Source organism: Zea mays, chromosome 9 (genome assembly GCF_902167145.1).
Source record: "Zea mays cultivar B73 chromosome 9, Zm-B73-REFERENCE-NAM-5.0, whole genome shotgun sequence".
Classification (NCBI taxonomy): domain Eukaryota; kingdom Viridiplantae; phylum Streptophyta; class Magnoliopsida; order Poales; family Poaceae; genus Zea; species Zea mays.
The window spans coordinates 63,550,253-63,572,241 of NC_050104.1; positions in this window are offsets into that span (position 1 = coordinate 63,550,253).

Sequence of the window (21,989 nt, forward strand, 5' to 3'; positions counted from 1 at the left end):
GCGATCTTCTCCAGCTTCACCTCACGCTTGTGTGGCTCTCACCATGAGGACGTAGGGGAAGGTGCATGTACGCCGTGTCATGCAGTTGCTACCGATAAGTGTGGCTGAGGGACCACAAAGCTCTCCGAGCAGCATTGCTGACCAAAGCAGCGTAGGTGGATGGCAGCGTCAGTGACTTGTGAGATGATAGAGTCTTAAAATCTCTATCTCCTACATCCAACACTCTGATATGCACGCGAGTGATGTAGTAACAAGCCCCAGGGGGCTCAGACACCTACCTTGTGTCATATAGAGATCGAACGTAGGTTCCCAATGCATGCAACACATCTTGCAGCAAGTTTGGGAAGTGTCCCATCTCGAACATTTAAGTGTAGTGCTCTACGATAGGCCACAATCCAACAAAGTTGTCTTCTTGTTCCTGTTCATTGTTGGCATCCTCATCGTTGTCATTGTTTTCTTCTTCCTCTTCTTTATCATCGTCTTCATCATCACCAGATTCATCAGGGTCATCACCTCTATGAGCCGGGGCTTGAGCTACTGGCACAGGTGGTGCTGAAGATGAAGCTCCAGCAGCAAATGCATGAGACTCTAATAATGGAGTAGGTATCGCTAGAATCTCCTCAGAACTGTCCTCCAAGATCACATCATTCCTTATGGAAAGGTGGTGCAACTCCACAGGGATTTCTTCCGCCACAACTGGGTAGGAAGGAGCCAGTTGTGGTGGAGGGATACGATTGGTGTTCACACGGGTAGTCAGGAGAGTGTGCACCATCTACAAGAGAAAGTGTCACCTTAGTTGAATTTTACAGAGGCAAGATCAATAAAATAAATTTGTAAAGACAAAGTTAGCATATTTTGAATAGACTAGGTTTTCCATTTCTAACTAGTCTAACGACCTAGAGTCAGCATAGCTTTGATACCAATTCTATCACACCTAGTTTTAGGGAGAAAACCGAATGCATAGGCATATGTGTGCCAAGATCCATTTTTCACACATATGTTGATGTCACAAGTGTAATATATCAAAAACAATGCAATTGTTGGGGACTTGTTCTCAAATGCTTCGAATTAAGAACAAGGCAACACAGAAAATGTTAAATGAAATTGACCTTCGTCCGCGGAAGCATTATATCCCCATGGATTTAATGAACTTCGAATGAAGGTCACGGACAAGATACCACGAAGGTTATACCTTCGTGGTTAATGTGAAATAAAATATAAAATACTAGACATTATAGGAAATATAAATTACATTATTTATACATATCATAATATAAATTTAAATGTTGAAACAATATTTAGGTACATTTATACCTTCGTCTCTGACAAAAAATGATTCCAGTACAATGCGTTAGCAATTATAGGATCGCGTGAACAGTGCCGGGGTTCTGTTCACCTATTTATAGGCACAAGATTCAACCTGCGCAAAATTACATTTATGTCCTTTACAATCGACTACAATAATGACACAAAACACCATGGGTCTTTAAGTCAATTCATCTTTAAGTCGGTTTGGCCCTTCATCTTGAGATCTGTCTTTGTGCTGAAGCTTTATAGATAATAGCTTCGGCGCTTGCTTCTGAGAAGACCTTTCGAAGGTGTTCTCTCTCTTTAGGATCTTCGGCTACGAAGCATACCCCCAACAGTAGCCCCTTCGCGGTGCTAGATCATTTTTCGTAACGAGCTTGATCCGTGAAAAAGTCTTCTAGGCTTCGGGACGCCGAAGATCCAAAAAACACCTTCCCTGAGCTCGTTGGCGAGAAACGATTAAAATAATCGTCGCGCGCGCCCCATCTTGCACCAATTGCGTGCACCCCATCTTGCACCAATTGCGCGCGCACCAGCGATTCACCTTCTCGGACCCTGTGGCCCACCGTTCAGTGAGTGCGTGTGACTGTTTGTTCGGTGCTGGAGACCTTGCCGATTCACCTTCCCACCTGCGGCACTATATAAACAGACGGGTAGGTGTGAAGTTACCACATCATTCATTGCTATTGCACTGTTTTGCTGCCAAAATTTTAGTCATAGCCGAAGCTTAATCATCGTGCTCAGACGAAACTTTGGTTTTGGTTCTGCTTCGTCACAAGAGGAAGAGCTTCGGGAAAATCAGAAAAGTCAACAACAAAAATTTCAAGAAAGTCATAATCAAATGGCCAGAGTTCGCTCCACTGCTAGGGTTGATCGCGAGGGAGATGAGACCGAAGCTGCTGAGACTGTTTCGATTTCCGAAGCCATGAGGCGGTCTGGGCTGGTAGCACCGGAGGATGTCCTTGCCGCTGAAGCAGATCAAGCTGATGTTGGAGAGACGGATTCTGAAGATGATTACAGCAGCGCGGTGCCAAGCAAACCTAGCCACCTGGATTTTGGAAAATCCACGATCTCCGAAGGCGACCTGGCTAAGATGTTAAAATTGGGCTATTTTAATGAAGAGAAGAAAGAGCAGATTCGTTTCGGTGGAGAGGAAACTACTCCGAAGCCAGGAAAAGATGAAATAGTAGTTTTTAAGAGTTTTTTCAAAGCTGGTTTGAGATTCCCTTTGAATAAGATGATTGCTGATGTGCTAAAGAAGTTTGGGATCCATTTCCACCAGCTAACTCCTAAAGCTATCGTTAGGCTTAGCGTTTACATTTGGGCTCTCCGAAGCCAAGGGGTGGAACCGTTTGCCGAAGGTTTCTGCCGGGTGCACGAGCTGCATTACCAAACCAAGGCCAGAAAAGATGGATTACATGAAAACTTCAGCTGTTACAATTTTGCTTACCGGAAGACTACAAAATTTCCTGTGATCAGCTACCGAAGCAAGTGGCCGGCAGGCTGGAAATCAGAATGGTTCTACGTCAAAGTTGGCGATGATAAGGAGAAGTTGGTCTAGAGCCCGCTAGAGCTGATCTTCGGAGAGACCAGACCCCAATGTAATATGACACCAGAGGGTCCAACCCAAACAACACTGGCTGAATTCAGGATTATCGCGGCACACATTGGCACTAGGGACTTGGTGCAGGAATTTTTGGCTTTCAAAGTATTTCCAACTATGAAAGAGTGGGCCATGCCGAAGCTTGAAGGAAAGAAGAAGGAGGGAGAACTCATCCGGCTGCCCTACCACTACAAGTTCAAGAGAAATTTCAAAGTACCCTGCCAAGAATGGCTGGATACAATCGAAGTATTGTGCAACGAAATTCGTGGAAATTATTCCAAAAAGGAAGATCAATTAATGACAGCAGCCTTCGGCACCCGTCCGAAACGAAGGCTAAACCGAGTGATGGATGCTATAGGCTTTGAATATCCTGACTATGAGCGACTGGACAAGGGTGTCGAAGGGCAAAAAAGAAAAAGAGTTGCTAGTGCTCTAAATAAGGACGACGAAGATCAATCAAAGAAGAAGAAACAAGAGTCTGAGGTGAAAACAGTTGCTTCGCAGAAAAGAAAAGCTTCAACTCCGAAGCAAAAATCAATTGATGAAAAAGAAAAGACTTCTGCGACATCTTCTACTGAAATAGAAGAAATCTTAAAGGTAATCACTGAAACTTTGCCTATCAAACTAAGTCCATTGGGGCTACATCTGACGAAGCTTTTTCATAAGGAAAAGGAGCCCACAAAAACAAAGGCACCTAGGCCAAAGAGGCAAAGGATTGTTACTGTGACAGAAGTTATTGAAGCAACACCACCAAGGGCTTCAGCACCGAAGGTGCCGGCTATTGAAGCTGTACCTTCGAAAATTGCCGCAGCAGAAACCAGAGCCGAAGATACTAAATCCGAAGATATTAATTTAGAAAGCATAGCTGCCGATATAGACAAAATGTTGTTAAACATGGCCACGGAAGAAGCTGGCGCAGCCACCGAAGAGTCCACGACCGCAAAACCCGAGAAAGAAGAAATGACCGAAGATACTTCGGAGGATGAAACTTTTGACTTCCAAAACTTAGTTGGCCAAGAGCTGACAGAAGCTGAAATAGAGGAACTAAAAGAGTATGCTATATCTTGCGGGTACCAGCCGGGGGCGCTTCTCTTCGGTGGCATTGATGATGAAGGGTTAGGCTGCATACGAGATCAAACCGGTGCGAAGGTTATCAGTACTCTATCAAAGAGTATCGGTTTCCCAAAGCTCGAAGCGGATATCAGCCGCTACTGACGACAACACATTGTCGGCAGTTTGTTCTATTCCAATTTTAAGGTAAACATCTTGCATCTAACTCTTATTATTTGTAATAACAGAAATATTTTCTAACGAAGGTTATTTGTCCACAGAGTATGCTTTTGAGCAAGGCCTTAAAAATGCAGCAGGACTTAGAGGATAAAAGGCACGAAGTTATAATTGAGAACTTAGAAAACAAGATAAAAGAGCAATCAGCTGCCATCGAAAAGAAAGACTTTGAGCTTCAAACAACCGAAGGCTTATTAGCGGATGCTGAAGCAAAAATAACAGAATTAAATTCGATGCTTCTTTCCCAATCAGAAAATTTCGAACAAGAAAAGCTGAAACTTGATGCAAGGCTTGAAGCCGAAGTTCAAAGAAGTTCGGAGCTGAAAGAATCCTTGAAAAATCTTCAGAATAAGTGCCTGGAGTTCAGCACTCGATGCATTCAACAATTGAACCAGGTGTTCCATTTTGTTGGAGCCAGTAGTGAAAAGTTCACTCCTTTGGCTGAAGACCTGCCTGGTGCCTTCGAGCATATTGAAGGTGAAATTAATGATCTTGACGAAGTTATAGCTGGGCATGGCTACTTCTGTGCCCTGGCAGCTTCTCGGGGCACAGATGTTGCCTTTTTGAAGTCTGGCTGTGAACACGACAAGATTGTTAATAGACCCAACTTTAGCCTGTCACCAGCAGACCTAGATAACATTCCCAGTCTGGCTCGAAGTATTGCGAATAGATTTATAAAATTAGTGTGGACAAAGGGTGGACGTAGTAAAGCTGGTGACGAAGCTCGAAGCCACCTTAAGCTAGTAACAAAATCATACCTTATGCTTACCTTTTCCTTTGAATTTTGAATTTAGCATATAATACTTTCATACATGTTGACCAAGCCGAAGCTGAAGCTGCAGAGTAAAAGGACGAAGCTCCAGAGATGCTGTCGAAGCTCAAATAGTCTGTAAAAATAGCTCAAAAAACTCCTGTGATAACTTGTATAAAGTATGATGTAATTGAATTTCACTTTGTAATATAATCTTACTTTTCTGTCCATGTATGAAATGCTTTGGTGTGGACGAAATCAATACTTTTGAGCCATAGGCGAAAAACACCTTCCCTTCTTTGCGTACACAACGAAGCATAAAATTGCCTCTTTTTCTCTTTTTTCCGAAGCCTTCTCTTTCGAAGCCGAAGCAAGTTTGTATGTTATGATGATGATGATCCTATGTATGTCTAAGTGAATGTTTATGAATGCAAATGTATGATGTAATGTATCGTGTAAATGAATGTTCGAAGACACATATGAAACCATAATAACAAATCTTTGGCGTTTATTTTTCGGCTTCACCGCTTATTTTTCGGTGTATCAGCGCTGACTTTTCGTTGTAAGCCTCCCTTAGAAGCTTCTTCGCCTTTTATTTTGGCGGAATCAGCGTTGACTTTCCGCTGCAAGCCTCCCTTAGGAGCTTCTTCGCCTTTTATTTCGGCGGAATCAGCGTTGACTTTTCGCTGTAAGCTCTGCATTCCCTTAGGAACGACTTTTGAGCAGAAAACTTACGCTGCGCTCCCTTAGGAACAGCTTTTTGTAGCTTCTTCGTGCTCTGCATCCCCTTAGGGACGTCTTTCGAGCTTCTCCCTGTTTTTATTTTTTCTCGTTGCACTCGATGGTGCATGCCCAGTTTTTACATTTACATCTTCGGGGGATACTGCTCTTGTAGAGCTGATATAAGAAAAAGAGAAATTACATGCTATGGCCCCATTAAAAACCTTTCTCCCCCTTTGGAAAGGAGAAGGGTGCCATAGGAAAGAATAAAAAAATGATTACATCAGGTTACACATAGTACCGCCGAAGCTCATCCGCATTCCAAGGTCTAGGAATGTCGCTGTCGTCCATATCCTTCAACCTGTAGGAACCGGGTCTTGATGAAGATACTACCAGGAAAGGCCCTTCCCATTTCAACTGTAGCTTGCCTACTGTGTCTGGGTTGGCAACTTTCCGAAGTACCAAGTGTCCTGGCTTAATATTTTTTAACCAAACCTTTCTGTCACGCCATTTTATTGTTTCGGCTTGATATTTATTGATATTCTCTACAGCCTGAAGCCTAATCCCTTCTATGGCATCTTTTGCCACAGAATAATCAGCTTCGTCTTCTGCCGAAGCCACTGTTCTTATTGATCCCGCTTTAGCTTCTTCTGGGGTTATTGCTTCGTCACCAAACAGCAGTTTAAATGGTGTAAAACCTGTTGACCTTGATATTGTTGTGTTGTGGCTCCACACCACTTTGATTAATTCGTCCGGCCACTTCCCTTTGGGCTGATTGAAGATTAACTTCATTATTCCTGTCATTATAATGCCATTAGCTCTTTCGACAAGTCCATTTGACTCCGGGTGCCGCACTGATGCAAAATGAATTTTCGTGCCAATTTGTTCACAAAAATCTCTGAAAGCTTCGGCATCAAACTGCGTTCCATTGTCCACGGTAATTGCCTTCGGCACTCCGAAGCGACACACAATATTTTGCCAGAAAAACTTTTGAACAGTGACCAAAGTTATTGTGGCTAAAGGCTTCGCCTCAATCCATTTAAAAAAATATTCTACTGCCACTACAACATATCTTAAATTCCCTTGTGCTGGTGGAAGTGGGCCTAGCAAATCAAGAAACCATCTTTGCAATGGCCAAGTGGACTGTATTAATTGAGTTAGAGACGAAGGTTGTTTTTGATCTCTTGCACATTTTTGACAACCTTCGTATTTTTGGACTAATTCTGCTGCATCCGAAGCTGCCTTCAGCCAATAGAATCCTTGACGAAAAACTTTACCCAACAAAGGCCTAGATCCGATGTGAGATCCACACAGGCCTGCATGTATTTCTTTCATCAACTCTATACCTTCAGCTCTGGATAAACATTTGAGTAATGGAGAACAGACTCCATGCTTGTATAACTCCCCTTCTATTATTACATATGGACGAGCTCTTGCCGCTATTCTCTTGTGATAAGCTTCGTCATCTGAAAGAAAATTGCCCTAAAGAAAAGACATGATCTCAGTTCTCCAATCTTCACTATAAAAAGGAGATATATTGAGCACTGCTCTTTCAAGAAGGTCAACCGAAGGTGCTTTTATTGTTTCAAAGAATACTTCCGAAGGTAATGGCAGCCCCTGTACCACTGATTTGGCTAGTAGATCAGCGTGTTCATTTTCTCCTCGTGGAATATTCTTGACAGAAAACCCTTCGAAGGAAGCTTCAAGTCTTCGAACTGTATCTAAGTATTTCTCAAGCTTTGGATCTCTTGCTTTGCAACTTTTGTCAACATGGCCAGAAATTACTTGAGAATCAGTTTTGAGAACCGCCCTTCTTATACCCATTGCCTTCAACTTTCAAAGACCCAAAAGCAAAGCTTCGTATTCAGCAATATTATTTGTACAACTAAAGTCAAGTTTCACTGCATAGCATGTTCTGACTTTGGAAGGTGCAATTAAAACGGCAGCTGCACCTGCCCCGAAGGTTCCCCAGGAACCATCGCAGAATATTGTCCAAGCTTCGACATCTTTAGTTGCTTCTTCTTCCTGAGCCCGTGGCATCCAGTCAGCGATGAAATCTGCTAGCGCTTGGGACTGAATCGAAGATCTATGCACATAATCAATGTAGAACTCATTGAGTTTCGCAGCCCACTTTCCAATCCTTCCAGTAGCTTCTCTGTTTCTCATAATATCCTTCAAAGGCTGTGAAGAAGGAACAATTATATGGTATGCTTGAAAATAATGTCGAAGCTTCCTGGAGGCCATTAAAACAGCATACAGCACCTTCTCCAATTCTGTATAATTTTTCTTTGATAAACTGAGAACTTCGGAAACAAAGTATACCGGAGCCTGCTTTTTGAATTGCCCTTCAAGCTTCTCCTGAACAAGCGCGACACTTACTGCAGAGCGCGAAGCAGCCACATACAGCAGCAGAGGAGCCCCTGGCGCTGGTGGAGTTAGAGTTGTTAAATCTATCAAATACTGTTTTAGTTCTTCAAAGGCTTTTTGCTGAGCTGATCCCCATTGAAAAACTTCGGCTGACTTCAGCACTTCAAAAGAATGGTAAATTTCTCTCTGCCGATCTAGATATAAATCGATTCAAAGATGCCAATCTTCCTGTCAGCCATTGAGCCCCTTTCTTTGTGCTTGGCGGCTCCATCCGAAGGATAGCTTCGATTTTATTTGGATTAGCTTTGATCCCTTTTGTTGAAACCAAACAACCAAGGAATTTCCCCTTCTTTACCCCGAAGACACATTTTTCCAGATTCAGCTTCAGACCAGCTTGCCTAAAATTAGCGAATGTCTACTGCAGATCAGCAATGTGATTTTCTTGCTTCGTGCTTTTTACTATGATATCATCAACATATGTTAGCACGTTTCCGCCTATCTGAGAATGAAGGACCTTTGCTGTCATTCTGCTGAAGCTTCCTCCAGCATTCTTGAGCCCCTCAGGCATCCGAAGGTAACAATATGTACCACTGGGGGTGATGAAACTGGTTTTTGGCTCGTCTTCCTTCTTCATCCAGATTTGATGGTAGCCTGAATAACAATCTAGTAAACTCATGAGCTCTGACGAAGCTGCTTCATCTACTAGAGAATCTATCCTTGGTAATGGAAATTCATCCTTCGGACAAGCCTTGTTGAGATCAGTAAAATCAATGCACATTCTCCATTTACCATTGGCTTTCTTTACCATAACAGTGTTGGCTAGCCATTCTGGGTATTTCACTTCTCTGATGACTCCGGCGCTGAGGAGTCTTTTCACTTCATTCCGAGCAGCTTCGGCCTTGTCATCAGACATCTTCCGAAGCCTCTGCTTTCTGGGTCTGAAGTATGGATCAACATTGAGCGAGTGTTCAATAACATCCCTGTTGACTCCACAGAGATCATTAGCTGACCATGCAAAGACATCTTTGTTGTTGAACAGAAACCTAATCAAGGTTTTCTCCTGTTCCTTAGACAATTGAGATCCCAATAGCACCTTCTGCTCTGCTATATCGTCACATAAGAGCATGGGCTTCGGCTGATCGGCCGAGGCAGCTTTTTCCCTTCTGTACATGTATTGCTCACAAGCTTCAGCTCCATCTATGTTATGGATTGCTTTTGAATCTGTCCAGTTTCCTTCGGCCTTTCTGGCAGCTTCCTGACTTCCATGAATAGCAATAGACCCTTGATCCGAAGGTATCTTCATGCAAAGATATGCTGGATGAAGAATTGCTTCAAAAGCATTGAGAGTACCACGACCAATGATTGCGTTGTAAGGGTACTCCATGTCAACAATATCAAACACAACTTGTTCAGTCCTTGTGTTGTTGATAAATCCGAAGGTCACTGGCATCGTGATCTTGCCAAGTGCTACAATCTGCCTTCCTCCGAAGCCACAAAGGGGGTGTGTGGCGTCATGGATCTTACCTTCGGGCTCTTGCACATGTCTAAAGGCCTTAGCAAATATAATATCTGCTGCACTGCCTGTGTCAACCAAAACATTGTGGACCAGAAATCCTTTGATAACACAAGAGATAACCATAGCATCATTGTGGCGGTAATCCTTGAGCTGAAGATCCTCTTGGGAGAAGGTAATCAGGATGTGAGACCATCTTGACTTGATGAAGGGTCCTTGCACCCCTACATGTTGTACCCTTTTCTGTGCCTCCTTCTTCTGCTTCTTGTTAACTGGCTCTGAGCATGAACCGCCTGTTATCGGGAGTACGAGCTTCGGAGCCGAAGCAACTCCAGCTTTGAACAAAGCCATCAGCTCAAAAAGTGGAAGTGAGTTCACCGGAGGTGGGCGCCAATGTTGGGGACTTGTTCTCAAATGCTTCGAATTAATAACAAGGCAACACAGAAAATGTTAAATGAAATTGACCTTCGTCCGCGGAAGCATTATATCCCCATGGATTTAATGAACTTCGAATGAAGGTCACGGACAAGATACCACGAAGGTTATACCTTCGTGGTTAATGTGAAATAAAATATAAAATACTAGACATTATAGGAAATATAAATTACATTATTTATACATCTCATAATATAAATTGAAATGTTGAAACAATATTTATGTACATTTATACCTTTGTCTCTGACAGAAAATGATTCCAGTACAATGCGTTAGCAATTACAAGATCGCGTGAACAGTGTCGGGGTACTGTTCACCTATTTATAGGCACAGGATTCAACCTGCGCAAAATTACATTTATGTCCTTTACAATCGACTACAATAATGACACACAACATCATGGGTCTTTAAGTCAATTCATCTTTAAGTCGGTTTGGCCCTTCATCTTGAGATCTGTCTTTGTGCCGAAGCTTTATAGATAATAGCTTCGGCGCTTGCTTCTAAGAAGACCATTCGAAGGTGTTCTCTCTCTTTAGGATCTTCGGCTACGAAGCATACCCCCAAAAGTAGCCCCTTCGCGGTGCTAGATCGTTTTTCGTAACGAGCTTGATCCATGAAAAAGTCTTCTAGGCTTCGGGACGCCGAAGATCCAAAAAACACCTTCCCTGAGCTCGTTGGCGAGAAACGATTAAAATAATCGTCGCGCGCGCCCCATCTTGCACCAATTGCGCGCGCGCCAGCGATTCACCTTCTCTGACCATGTGGCCCACCGTTTAGCGAGTGCGGGTGACTATTTGTTTGGTGCTGGATACCTTGCCGATTCACCTTCCCACCTGCGGCACTATATAAACAGACGGGAAGGTGTGAAGTTACCACAACATTCATTGCTATTGCACTGTTTTGCTACCAAAATTTTAGTCATAGCCGAAGCTTAATCATCATGCTCAGACGAAACTTCGGTTTTGGTTCTGCTTCGTCACAAGAGGAAGAGCTTCGGAAAAATCAGAAAAGTCAACAACAAAAATTTCAAGAAAGTCATAATCAAATGGCAAGAGTTCGCTCCACTGCTAGGGTTGATCGAGAGGGAGATGAGACCGAAGTTGCTGAGACTTTTCGGATTTCCAAAGCCATGAGGCGGTCTAGGCTGGTAGCACCGGAGGATGTCCCTGCCGCTAAAGTATATCAAGCTGATGTTGGAGAGACGGATTCTGAAGATGATTACAGCAGCGCGGTGCCAAGCTAACCCAGCCACCAAGATTTTGGAAAATCCACGATCTCCGAAGGTGACCTGGCTAAGATGTTAAAATTGGGCTATTTTAATGAAGAGAAGAAAGAGCAAATTCGCTTCGGTGGAGAGGAAACTACTCCGAAGCCAGGAAAAGATGAAATAGTAGTTTTGAGAGTTTTTTCAAAGCTGGTTTGAGATTCCCTTTGAATAAGATGATTGCTAATGTGCTAAAGAAGTTTGGGATCCATTTCCACCAGCTAACTCCTAACGCTATCGTGAGGCTTAGCATTTACATTTGGGCTCTCCGAAGCCAAGGGGTGGAACCGTTTGCCGAAGGTTTCTGCCGGGTGCACGAGCTGCATTACCAAACCAAGGCCAGAAAAGATGGATTACATGAAAACTTCGGCTGTTACAATTTTGCTTACCGGAAGACTACAAAATTTCCCGTGATCAGCTACCGAAGCAAGTGACCGGCAGGCTGGAAATCGGAATGGTTCTACGTCAAAGTTGACGATGATAAGGAGAGGTTGGTCCAGAGCCCGCTAGAGCTGATCTTCGGAGAGACCAGACCCCAATGTAATATGACACCAGAGGTCCAACCCAAACTGCACTGGCTGAATTCAGGATTATCGCGGAGCACATTGGCACTAGGGACTTGGTGCAGGAATTTTTGGCTTTCAAAGTATTTTCAACTATGAAAGAGTGGGCCATGCCGAAGCTTGAAGGAAAGAAGGAGGGAGAACTCATCCGGCTGCCCTACCACAACAAGTTCAAGAGACATTTCAAAGTACCCTGCCAAGAATGGTTGGATACAATCGAAGTAATGTGCAACGAAATTCTTGGAAATTATTCCAAAAAGGAAGATCAATTGATGACAGCGGCCTTCGGCACCCGTCCGAAACGAAGGCTAAACCGAGTGATGGATGCTATAGGCTTTGAATATCCTGACTATGAGCGATTGGACAAGGGTGCCGAAGGGCAAAAAAGAAAAAGAGTGGCTAGTGCTCTAAATAAGGACGATGAAGATCAATCAAAGAAGAAGAAACAAGAGTCTGAGGTGAAAACAGTTGCTTCACAGAAAAGAAAAGCTTCAACTCCGAAGCAAAAATCAATTGATGAAAAAGAAAAGACTTCTGCGACATCTTCTGCTGCTGAAATAGAAGAAATCTTAAAGGTAATGACTGAAACTTTGCCTGTCAAACTAAGTCCATTGGGGCTACATCTGACGAAGCTTTTTCATAAGGAAAAGGACCCCACAAAAACAAAGGCACCTAGGCCAAAGAGGCAAAGGATTGTTACTGTGACAGAAGTTATTGAAGCAACACCACCAAGGGATTCAGCACCGAAGGTGCCGGCTATTGAAGCTGTACCTTCGAAAATTGCCGCAGCAGAAACCAGAGCCGAAGATGCTAAATCCGAAGATATTAATTTAGAAAGCATAGCTGCCGATATAGACAAAATGTTGTTAACCATGGCCACGGAAGAAGCTGGCGCAGCCACCGAAGAGACCACGACCGCAAAACCCGAGAAAGAAGAAATGACCGAAGATACTTCGGAGGATGAAACTTTTGACTTCCAAAACTTAGTTGGCCAAGAGCTAACAGAAGCTGAAAAAAAGGAACTAAAAGAGTATGCTATATCTTGCGGGTATCGACCGGGGGCGCTTCTCTTCGGTGGCATTGATGATGAAGGGTTAGGCTGCATACGAGATCAAACCGGTGCGAAGGTTATCGGTACTCTATCAAAGAGTATCGGTTTCCCGAAGCTCAAAGCGGATATCAGCCGCTACCGACGACAACACATTGTCGGCAGTTTGTTCTATTCCAATTTTAAGGTAAACATCTTGCGTCTAACTCTTATTATTTGTAATAACAGAAATATTTTCTAACGAATGTTATTTGTCCACAGATTATGCTTTTGAGGAAGGCCTTAAAAATGCAGCAGGACTTAGAGGATAAAAGGCACGAAGTTATAATTGAGAACTTAGAAAACAAGATAAAAGAGCAATCAGCTGCCATCGAAAAGAAAGACTTCGAGCTTCAAACAGCCGAAGGCTTATTAGCGGATGCTGAAGCAAAAATAATAGAATTAATATCGAAGCTTCTTTCCCAATCAGAAAATTGCCTCTTTTTCTCTTTTTTCCGAAGCCTTCTCTTTCGAAGTCGAAGCAAGTTTGTATGTTATGATGATGATGATCCTATGTATGTCTAAGTGAATGTTTATGAATGCAAATGTATGATGTAATGTATCGTGCAAATGAATGTTCGAAGACACATATGAAACCATAATAACAAATCTTTGTCGTTTATTTTTCGTTGTATCAGCGCTGACTTTTCGCTGTAAGCCTCTCTTAGGAGCTTCTTCGCCTTTTATTTCGGCGGAATCAGCGTTGACTTTTCGCTGCAAGCCTCCCTTAGGAGCTTCTTCGCCTTTTATTTCGGCGGAATCAGCGTTGACTTTTCGCTGTAAGCTCTGCATTCCCTTAGGAACGACTTTTGAGCAGAAAACTTACACTGCGCTCCCTTAGGAACGGCTTTTTGTAGCTTCGTCGTGCTCTGCATCCCCTTAGGGACGTCATTCGAGCTTCTCCCTGTTTTTCTTTTTTCTCGTTGCACTCGATGGTGCATGCCCAGTTTTTACATTTACATCTTCGGGGGATACTGCTCTTGTAGAGCTGATATAAGAAAAAGAGAAATTACATAATATGGCCCCATTAAAAACCTTTCTCCCCCTTTGGAAAGGAAAAGGGTGCCATAGGAAAGAATAATAAAAAAAAGATTACATCAGGTTACACATAGTACCGCCGAAGCTCATCCGCATTCCAAGATCTAGGAATCTCGCTGTCGTCCATATCCTTCAACCTGTAGGAACCGGGTCTTGACAAAGATACTACCAGGAAAGGCCCTTCCCATTTCAACTGTAGCTTGCCTACTGTGTCTGGGTTGGCAACTCTCCGAAGTACCAAGTGTCCTGGCTTAATATTTTTTAACCGAACCTTTCTGTCACGCCATTTTATTGTTTCGGCTTGATATTTATTGATATTCTCTACAGTCTGAAGCCTGATCCCTTCTATGGCATCTTTTGCCACAGAATAATCAGCTTCGTCTTCTGCTGAAGCCACTGTTCTTATTGATCCCGCTTTAGCTTCTTCTGGGTTATTGCTTCGTCACCAAACAACAGTTTAAATGGTGTAAAACCTGTTGACCTTGATATTGTTGTGTTGTGGCTCCACACCACTTTGATTAATTCGTCCGGCCACTTCCCTCTGGGCTGGTTGAAGATTAACTTCATTATTCCTGTCATTATAATGCCATTAGCTCTTTCGACAAGTCCATTTGACTCCGGGTGCCGAACTGATGCAAAATGAATTTTCATGCCAATTTGTTCACAAAACTCTTGGAAAGCTTCGGCATCAAACTGCGTTCCATTGTCCACGGTAATTGCCTTCGGCACTCCGAAGCGACACACAATATTTTGCCAGAAAAACTTTTGAACAGTGACCGAAGTTATTGTGGCTAAAGGCTTCGCCTCAATCCATTTAGAAAAATATTCTACTGCCACTACAACATATCTTAAATTCCCTTGGGCTGGTCGAAGTGGGCCTAGCAAATTAAGGCCCCATCTTTGCAATGGCCAAGTGGGTTGTATTAATTGAGTTAGAGACAAAGGTTGTTTTTGATCTCTTGCACATTTTTGACAACCTTCGCATTTTTGGACTAATTCTGCTGCATCCAAAGCTGCCTTCGGCCAATAGAATCCTTGACGAAAAACTTTACCCAACAAAGGCCTAGATCCGATGTGAGATCCACACAGGCCTACATGTATTTCTTTCATCAACTCTATACCTTCAGCTCTGGATAAACATTTGAGTAATGGAGATAGACTCCATGCTTGTATAACTCCCCTTCTATTATTACATATGGATGGGCTCTTGCCGCTATTCTCTTGTGATAAGCTTCGTCATCTGAAAGAAAATTGCCCTGAAGAAAAGACAAGATCTCAGTTCTCGAATCTTCGCTATAAACAGGAGATATATTGAGCACTGCTCTTTCAAGAAGGTCAACCGAAGGTGCTTTTATTGTTTCAAAGAATACTTCCGAAGGTAATGGCAGCCCCTGTGCCGCTGATTTGGCTAGTAGATCAACGTGTTCATTTTCTCCTCGTGGAATATTCTTGACAGAAAACCCTTTGAAGGAAGCTTCAAGTCTTCGAACTGTATCTAAGTATTTCTCAAGCTTTGGATCTCTTGCTTTGCAACTTTTGTCAACATGGCCAGAAATTACTTGGGAATCAGTTTTGAGAACCGCCCTTCTTATACCCATTGCCTTCAACTTTCGAAGACCCAAAAGCAAAGCTTCGTATTCAGCAATATTATTTGTACAACTAAAGTCAAGTTTCACTGTGTAGCATGTTCTGATTTTGGAAGGTGCAATTAAAACGGCAGCTGCACCTGCCCCGAAGGTTCCCCAGGAACCACCACAGAATATTGTCCAAGCTTCGGCATCTTTAGTTGCTTCTTCTTCCTGAGCCCCTGGCGTCCAGTCAGCGATGAAATCTGCTAGCGCTTGGGACTGAATCGAAGATCTATGCACATAGTCAATGCAGAACTCATAGAGTTCCGCAACCCACTTTCCAATCCTTCCAGTAGCTTCTCTGTTTCTCATAATATCCTTCAAAGGCTGGGAAGAAGGAACAATTATATGGTATGCTTGAAAATAATGTCGAAGCTTCCTGGAGGCCATTAAAACAACATACAACACCTTCTCCAATTCTGTATAATTTTTCTTTGATAAACTGAGAACTTCGGAAACAAAGTATACCGGAGCCTACTTTTTCAATTGCCCTTCAAGCTTCTCCTAAACAAGCGCCACACTTACTGCAGAGTGCGAAGCTGCCACATACAGCAGCAGAGGAGCCCCTGGCGCTGGTGGAGTTAGAGTTGTTAAATCTATCAAATATTGTTTTAGTTCTTCGAAGGCTTTTTGCTGAGCTGATCCCCATTGAAAAACTTTGGCTGACTTCAGCACTTCAAAGAATGGTAAATTTCTCTCTGCCGATCTAGATATAAATCGATTCAAAGATGCCAATCTTCCTGTCAGCCGTTGAGCCCCTTTCTTTGTGCTTGGCGGCTCCATCCGAAGGATAGCTTCGATTTTATTTGGATTAGCTTCGATCCCTTTTGTTGAAACCAAACAACCAAGGAATTTCCCCTTCTTTACCCCGAAGACACATTTTTCCGGATTCAGCTTCAGACCAGCTTGCCTAAAATTAGCGAATGTCTCCTGAAGATCAGCAATGTGATTTTCTTGCTTCATACTTTTTACTATGATATCATCAACATATGTTAGCACGTTTCTGCCTATCTGAGAATGAAGGACCTTTGCTGTCATTCTGCTGAAGCTTCCTCTAGCATTCTTGAGACCCTCAGGCATCCGAAGGTAACAATATGTACCACTGGGGGTGATGAAACTGGTTTTTGGCTCGTCTTCCTTCTTCATCCAGATTTGATGGTAGCCTGAATAACAATCTAGTAAACTCATGAGCTCTGATGAAGCTGCTGCATCTACCAGAGAATCTATCCTTGGTAATGGAAATTCATCCTTCGGACAAGCCTTGTTGAGATCAGACATCTTCCGAAGCCTCTGGTTTCTGGGTCTGAAGGATGGATCAACATTGAGCGAGTGTTCAATAACATCCCTGTTGACTCCACAGAGATCATTAGCTGACCATGCAAAGACATCTTTGTTGTTGAACAGAAACCTAATCAGGGTTTTCTCCTGTTCCTCAAACAATTGAGATCCCAATAGTGCCTTCTGCTCTACTATATCGTCACATAAGAGCATGGGCTTCGGCTGATCAGCCAAGGCAGCTTTTTCCCTTCTGTACTTGTATTGCTCACAAGCTTCAGCTCCATCTATGTTATGGATTGCTTTTGAATCTGTCCAGTTTCCTTCGGCCTTTCTGGCAGCTTCCTGACTTCCATGAATAGCAATAGACCCTTGATCTGAAGGTATCTTCATGCAAAGATATGCTGGATGAAGAATTGCTTCAAAATCATTGAGAGTACCACGACCAATGATTGCGTTGTAAGGGTACTCCATGTCAACAATATCAAACACAACTTGTTCAGTCCTTGTGTTGTTGATAAATCCGAAGGTCACTGGCATCATGATCTTGCCAAGTCCTACAATCTGCCTTCCTCCGAAGCCACAAAGGGGGTGTGTGGCGTCATGGATCTTATCTTCGGGCTCTTGCATCTGTCTAAAGGCCTTAGCAAATATAATATCTGCTGCACTGCCTATGTCAACCAAAACATTGTGGACCAGAAATCCTTTGATAACACAAGAGATAACCATAGCATCATTGTGGGGGTAATCCTTGAGCTGAAGATCCTCTTGGGAGAAGGTAATCGGGATGTGAGACCATCTTGACTTGATGAAGGGTCCTTGCACCCCTACATGTTGTACCCTTCTCTGTGCCTCCTTCTTCTGCTTCTTGTTAGCTGGCTCTGAGCATGAACCGCCTGTTATCGGGAGTTCGAGCTTCGGAGCCGAAGCAACTCCAGCTTTGAATGAAGCCATCAGCTCAGAAAGTGGAAGTGAGTTCACCGGAGGTGGGCGCCAATGTTGGGGACTTGTTCTCAATTGCTTCGAATTAAGAACAAGGCAACATAGAAAATGTTAAATGAAATTGACCTTTGTCCGCGGAAGCATTATATCCCCATGGATTTAATGAACTTTGAACGAAGGTCACGGACAAGATACCACGAAGGTTATACCTTCGTGGTTCATGTGAAATAAAATATAAAATACTAGACATTATAGGAAATATAAATTACATTATTTATACATCTCATAATATAAATTTAAATGTTGAAACAATATTTAGGTACATTTATACCTTCGTCTCTGACAGAAAATGATTCCAGTACAATGCGTTAGCAGTTACAAGATCGCGTGAGCAGTGCCGGGGTACTGTTCACCTATTTATAGGCACAAGATTCAACCTGCGCAAAATTACATTTATGTCCTTTACTATCGACTACAATAATGACACAAAACATCATGGGTCTTTAAGTCAATTCATCTTTAAGTCAGTTCGGCCCTTCATCTTGAGATCTGTCTTTGTGTCGAAGCTTTATAGATAATAGCTTCGGCGCTTGCTTCTAAGAAGACCTTTCGAAGGTGTTCTCTCTCTTTAGGATCTTCGGCTACGAAGCATACCCCCAACAGCAATAAAGGTGTAAAAGAGAGTATAATAACTTTATTACATCATACGGACTTAAGAGTCTTAACAGTATCATAATCAAAGTACAGCGGAAATATCATGGCAATCTCCAACAGGAAGATGAGCAGAGCGTCGCTAGACTCAGTACTCATCGTCAGCATCGTCAAAGTCTTCCTCATCAGCTTCTGATAAAAAATTTAGCAAGGGGTGAGCTCACTTATGGTGGGGGCTTAGCAAATGAGAGGAATTATGCAAGGTTAACAAGGTAGACTAAGTTTGAGCGGTAAGCATTTTAGTAGGTCAATATTTTATTAACAATGCCTAACTTACTAATTGTAAATGTATCCCACAATCCCAATTAATAATAAGCATATGGTTATATCTCAAAAGCATTTAAGTGAAACCACTTAAACAAACCATTAAAAATCACGGATCGTGATTTATTTCTCCATCTTTAAGTTCAACTATCATGTGGGGGTCCAGGTTGCTCTTAACCGTTAGCACGATTGACGTATTAGTTTTACACTCTGCAGAGGTGGTACAAGTTTACCCACAAGCCATGTATCCTATCTAGCTTGGGTTGTACTGACCCTTAAACACTGCTGAGGTGAATGGCTAGGGATCCATTATAAGGCTTTCACAAAATATCCTTAGTACAAAGCCACCCGCTAAGGTTTCCACATCAGTATTGGTGACCCTCTGGCAAGGTAGCTTAGCCAAGGCTACCACCCCATGTTAATGTAAGCTGCCACCAAACCACTGCCGCCCCTCTTGCCCATCTTTCAGGTAGGGTTGCTAAGCACTAAGTCTATAAAGCTATTTACCAAAGCCAGAGCCATGATAGCACTCATGGTTGTGTTGTTTTCCTGGGTGGTCACTCCATGTTCTGTTTATATTCAACATGATTTTGTTTAACCATCGGGTTATCATCATAATACAAATTTCATTTCCAGAATAATAGTATCATTAAAGAGTAACATCATAATGATCAAGTTGAGAAGTAGCACAATTACTAAGCATAGTATTTATCGCAGGGTAATCAAGGAATAAGGTTGGTAATTCTAGGTAATCCTATTTAGGCAAAACCCATCAAATTTATGCAAATGTCCAAAAGTATATATTATTGTATGCATTATTTAGGTGCAATCAAAAATGCAGAGGGAGAATCCACTTGCCTTGGTCAAAGATTTCCTACGGATCGTCTTCAAACATATTTTGGTCTTCTACCACGAAATCAGCTTCTAATATAGATTCGCACATCATACATATAAAAAAGAAAACACACATCAAATAAATAAGCATACACCATTACATGAATAAACATATACTGATCAAATCATACCAATAAAAAGAAACAGTCTAGAATAAAACCTAATTCGTAACCCTAGTATAAGTCTACTCATATTGACGTCCATCTCATTCACTACGACATAAAATATTAATTCTACTTTGGGTTGTCACAAGTGAAAGCTATATGGCAATTCGACTATGAAAGTACTTTATATAACATAACTTGGATGTAGTGATTTAACCCACTCTACGGAAATAGATTAATTATTAATTAATTATTTCTACCACAAACATGGGTCTCATTTTATTGTTATGTTTTCTTTATGAAAGTAAATAACATCAAGTTAAGTAGAGGTCAAATATTTTTCAATATTAAATTAAACCACTAATTAAATTATTGCGGACATGGGTACTACTTTTGTCTCAGCGTTAATAGAGACTTTATTATTTGTTTAGTAGGTCTAAATTAGGAATATTAACTTATGAACACAAACATCTAAATTCTAAAATTCATTATAAAAAAAGTTAACCGTGAACTTACTCATCTAGTATTTTTGTCACTAATATGTGGTCTACCAAATCCTGTCATTCTTCATTGTAAACACAACTTATAAAATAATCATAAACAAATTAACATACACAATGTGACAGATAAGAGGACATTAGTCCATCACATACACTCAATAATAATCGTTTAACATCCACAATTTCCAAATCACAGTATATACAAATTTGAATAAATAGTTACAGAAATCATGAACTAAATCAAACATGATTTTGAAAATATAATAAAATTTGTGTCGTCTTCAACCTTGCTCACGGGTCCTTGCGCACGGGTGAGATCAAAGAACGGGGGGGGGGGGGGGGGGGGGGCGAGCAGGGGCGCGACCGGGGGTGGACAGGGCGCTCTGGCTGGTGGCGGTGCTCTGGCAGGCGGCGGCGCTCCGGCGCGGCGGTGGGCGGTGCTCCGGTTGGCGCGCGAGAGGGAGGGAGAGAAAGGAGAGGGCGCGGGGAGAGTGAGAAGGACGATCTCGACGGCAAGGGGGCCACTCCATGGGCCTCGACACCGGTATTTGTAGAGAGAGGGAGGAGAGAGAGAGAGCCAGTGAGGGAGAGGCCGGTGGTGGCCATCTATGGCATCGGTGGTTTCTCCATCATTGGGGAGGGAGTGGATGGTGGAGAGGAAGTCGTTACTCGACGTGGGGAGGGGAGGGGTCGTGGTGGAGGCGAGCGGTCCGGCTCCCTGGCGGCGGCGGTGCGGCGCCTAGCGCTCGCGCACCAACGCGTTTGCGCGGGTGGAGAAGAAGGGCCACGGGGCCAGGCGGGCCCACGCGCCATTGAAAGAAGGGAGGAGGGGGAGAGAGGCACGCTGGGCGTGTTTGTGAGGGTGGCCCAGTAGCCCGGTTGCGCTCGTGGGCTGCAAGTAGCGTTGTTTGCCATGTTGGCCCGTTTCGCGGCCTAGCTCAAAGCAGCCAAAAAGTCGGCTTCTGCCTGGCTCCCAGGAAACGCGGCTAGGGTTCGTTTCCTGGGAGCGTGGCTGCGCACGGCGCACGCAGGCGGAATCTGGCGGCGGGCAGGGTGGCTCGCGCGGGCTCGCGCGGGAATGGTGAGGATTTCGCGCGCACGGGAAGGTGCCCTCCGGTGAATCCTCTTCCGGCTATATATGGCGACGGTGCTCCCTCCTTTTCCCCCTCCTCTCGCTGCTCGTTCTACTTCCACCCCCTCCCCCCTCGTGAGAGACCGGCGGCGAGCGGCTGTGCATCGAGGCTGCATCCAGCTCCGCCTGGTGCCGGGACTCCGTGGTTTTGGGCATCTGCTTCGTCTCTGGTCAATCTGCTTCATATACTTCTAGATCTGCTCCATCTCCGTTGCTACGACCTTGACCCCAAGGTGAAATCAACCCCAATCGTTCTATTTTCGGGTTCATGCTTCATGAGTTAGGGTTTGGTACAGTGTGTTGTTCATGTTATACCTGCTGCTATTTTTATTTTCATGTGGTTTGCTTTGGATTTATATTAAAATGGTCGATGATGTTGTCCTTTACGTTCACTTGGAGGTATCATATAGATGATGCAGTCGTGTTCTTTTTCCTTACTGATTCATTTTGCAAGCATGCTGAGGCCAAGCAGGGTATGATTAGATTAATTCTTTTATCATTGTTATATGCATGTAGATGGATCCCTCTTTGAGTCGTGAGCTGTTGTGTAAGCAAGCAGCTGCCTTGACAGTAGTGATGGTTTCATTTGTTACAACTAGGCTT